General features: G+C 41.2%; 2 long non-coding RNA genes across 2 annotated transcripts; one reads left to right on the top strand and one right to left on the bottom strand.

Moving 5' to 3' along the window:
• Positions 1 to 366: 366 nt before the first annotated feature.
• On the bottom strand, positions 367 to 1,115 carry LOC143788343 (uncharacterized). The gene is made up of 3 exons (XR_013218608.1): positions 847 to 1,115; positions 667 to 757; positions 367 to 566 (listed from the first exon to the last, which is right to left on the bottom strand). It is a non-coding gene; the product is annotated as an uncharacterized LOC143788343 (long non-coding RNA).
• A 48-nt stretch (positions 1,116 to 1,163) lies between these two features.
• Positions 1,164 to 2,702, top strand: LOC143788025 (uncharacterized). Its single transcript, XR_013218534.1, has 4 exons — positions 1,164 to 1,265; positions 1,355 to 1,445; positions 1,916 to 2,272; positions 2,505 to 2,702. It is a non-coding gene; the product is annotated as an uncharacterized LOC143788025 (long non-coding RNA).
• Positions 2,703 to 3,220: the final 518 nt, after the last annotated feature.

The following is a 3,220-nucleotide window of genomic DNA, read 5'->3' as shown; positions in this document are numbered from 1 at the left end:
AAAATTACAAAAGGAACAATATACATATTTACATATTTACATAGATGAATGCATGTCACAAGCTAGTAGTCGTGGAAAGGCATATCCATCCAGATTCAAGGGCATATCTTATATAAGGTTCATGGAACCAAGGAGGAGCCTGAGATCAATGATAATGGTTTAAAGAGATGCAGTATATGGTGTTAAGACAAAAAGGCAGGCAGACATACCCCAAAATAACTTCATTACAGTAAGGACACTGTGAGCTTGGTGAGCTTGGTAAAGAACGCAGTTGTGTAACCTGCAAAGAATGATACAATTGTAGTGCATGAATAATGTAACCCAAATAAATGCTAGTCGGGATGCTATCTGATAAATAGCCCCCTAAGACATAGGGTGTCTCTTGCGACTTGTCCCTCTAAAACAACATGTCATGGGATACTATGTACAGAGTTCAAGGAGGCATAGGGATGAGCTATGCCCATTAGAGTCCCACAGACAATTCCCCAAGAGGTAATACTAACCAAACTGGTATGGTATAGGTGCTTGCCAGTACAGTACAAACGTAGTTCCAGCTGGGATCCAGTCTATAGTGGTAAAATGACCAAAAATGTCAGAGAGTTAAGTCAGGTCAGCACGGGGAGCTTATTCCGAACTCTAGATCTCTGGGTGCATGAGAACCAATACCTGGTTTGTGTTTTAGAGTCTGGGGTACAGTTCAAATTGTGCAGTCCCCGTGTGGTCTGGTATTTCCCAGTAGGAGCAGGGAGGAATAGTGCTGTGGACAAGAGGATGGTATAGGACTAAGAAACTGCAGCACAGTATTAAGCTGAGGTCCCAAGAATATAATCAATAGGTAAAAATTACCTGTCTCATGTACAGAGTCAGGGGCACTTTTCAGACTATATAGTCCCTGTAGTATTTGGCATATCACAGAGGGAACAGGGGGTGATAGCACTGTAGGCAAGAGAATATGTATAAGTAGCTAAAAGCGTTGTTTTACTTATCTGTCATATGCGCTGTGGTCTTACATCCAAATCACCTTGTTGTCCTGCACCAGAGGCAAGCGTTGGTGGCCAAGTGGAGGGAGCCGACACTATAATGTGTCCAGGCAGTGGATAGGCTAGTGCTGGTACTGGTTGACAGATAAGTAAAACAACGCTTTTAGCTACTTATACATATTCTCTTGCCTACAGTGCTATCACCCCCTGTTCCCTCTGTGATATGCCAAATACTACAGGGACTATATAGTCTGAAAAGTGCCCCTGACTCTGTACATGAGACAGGTAATTTTTACCTATTGATTATATTCTTGGGACCTCAGCTTAATACTGTGCTGCAGTTTCTTAGTCCTATACCATCCTCTTGTCCACAGCACTATTCCTCCCTGCTCCTACTGGGAAATACCAGACCACACGGGGACTGCACAATTTGAACTGTACCCCAGACTCTAAAACACAAACCAGGTATTGGTTCTCATGTGAAGACAAAAGAAAAAATCCAGCTCACCATAGTTGTAGTCCCTGGAGGCTCGGAGCACGGAAACACTGTGTCAAGGCGTGAGGAATGCAGGAAATAGAAAATTCATTTTGACTAGATTACCTTTTGTAATTAGTTATAGCACCGGTGTGCCTACTGGTTGCTAGCATAAAAGCATAGAACAGGCTGCACTAAAGTTATCATGACTAAGGGTGCTATGTCACCAGAAACGCGTAGATAGTGTTTTTAATTATATTGTGCTGTTGTTTTATCCTCTATTTTTTGATATGAAGTGAATAAAGTACCAAGACTTTGCTTTTTCACCACCTCGTCGAGCTGGATTTTTTTCTATTTCCTGCATTGGTTCTCATGCACCCACAGATCTAGAGTTCGGAATAAGCTCCCCATGCTGACCTGACTTAACTCTCTGACATTTTTGGTCATTTTACCACTATAGACTGGATCCCAGCTGGAACTACGTTTGTACTGTACTGGCAAGCACCTATACCATACCAGTTTGGTTAGTATTACCTCTTGGGGAATTGTCTGTGGGACTCTAATGGGCATAGCTCATCCCTATGCCTCCTTGAACTCTGTACATAGTATCCCATGACATGTTGTTTTAGAGGGACAAGTCGCAAGAGACACCCTATGTCTTAGGGGGCTATTTGTCAGATAGCATCCCGACTAGCATTTATTTGGGTTACATTATTCATGCACTACAATTGTATCATTCTTTGCAGGTTACACAACTGCGTTCTTTACCAAGCTCACCAAGCTCACAGTGTCCTTACTGTAATGAAGTTATTTTGGGGTATGTCTGCCTGCCTTTTTGTCTTAACACCATATACTGCATCTCTTTAAACCATTATCATTGATCTCAGGCTCCTCCTTGGTTCCATGAACCTTATATAAGATATGCCCTTGAATCTGGATGGATATGCCTTTCCACGACTACTAGCTTGTGACATGCATTCATCTATGTAAATATGTAAATATGTATATTGTTCCTTTTGTAATTTTGTTTGTCTCTCTGCTTGTTTCAGCGATTTTGTGAACAAGGCCACGGGCTGGCCGAAACGTTAAAATATAATATCGCCTAGTTTCCATGAACTTTTTGATCTGAATAAACTCTTTATAAGCAATTTGAACTACACGAGTGCAGTGATCTTTTTCTATACATGGTCTATGGGACTTCAGGCCCCGTTCACTGGCACCGTGAACCACAGTGATTGAGTGCTAGCTTTCTGTGTACCTTGCGAAGGCTAGAGTCAAGCAGTGTCTCATTTAGTGTCCAAGACCTGGTGGGTAACGGTAACGATAAGATGGAGAACTCTAAGAAAATGGGAGCATGATCAGATATGGAAATGATATCGATCTCTGCAGATTTTACTAATGGTAGGTTCGGTGATTGTATTACTAAATAATCAATCCTATGATAGCTATTATGTGGATGGGAGAAAAAAGTATAATCTTTGCGGGAAGGAAAAAGAGATCTCCAGGGATCTATAAGATTTAAAGCTTGTAGGGAGAGATGTATTTTTCTTAAAGTTTTTTGGGAGATACCGATTTACCAGAGGATGTGTCTAAGAATGGGTTAAAATATACGTTGAAGTCCCCTCCCACTATTAAAAGACCTTCAGAGAACAATTTTAACGTGTTTAATGTTTTGCATAACCAGCTAACCTGATCTTTATTTGGAGCATATAGATTGCACAAAGTGACCTTAGTGTTTGCCAAGAGACCTTTTAGCATAATGTAT

This window comes from Ranitomeya variabilis, chromosome 8, assembly GCF_051348905.1.
Source record: "Ranitomeya variabilis isolate aRanVar5 chromosome 8, aRanVar5.hap1, whole genome shotgun sequence".
NCBI lineage: Eukaryota > Metazoa > Chordata > Amphibia > Anura > Dendrobatidae > Ranitomeya > Ranitomeya variabilis.
The sequence above is the reverse complement of the archived record's forward strand: the minus strand, read 5'-3'. Positions and strand labels throughout refer to the sequence as shown.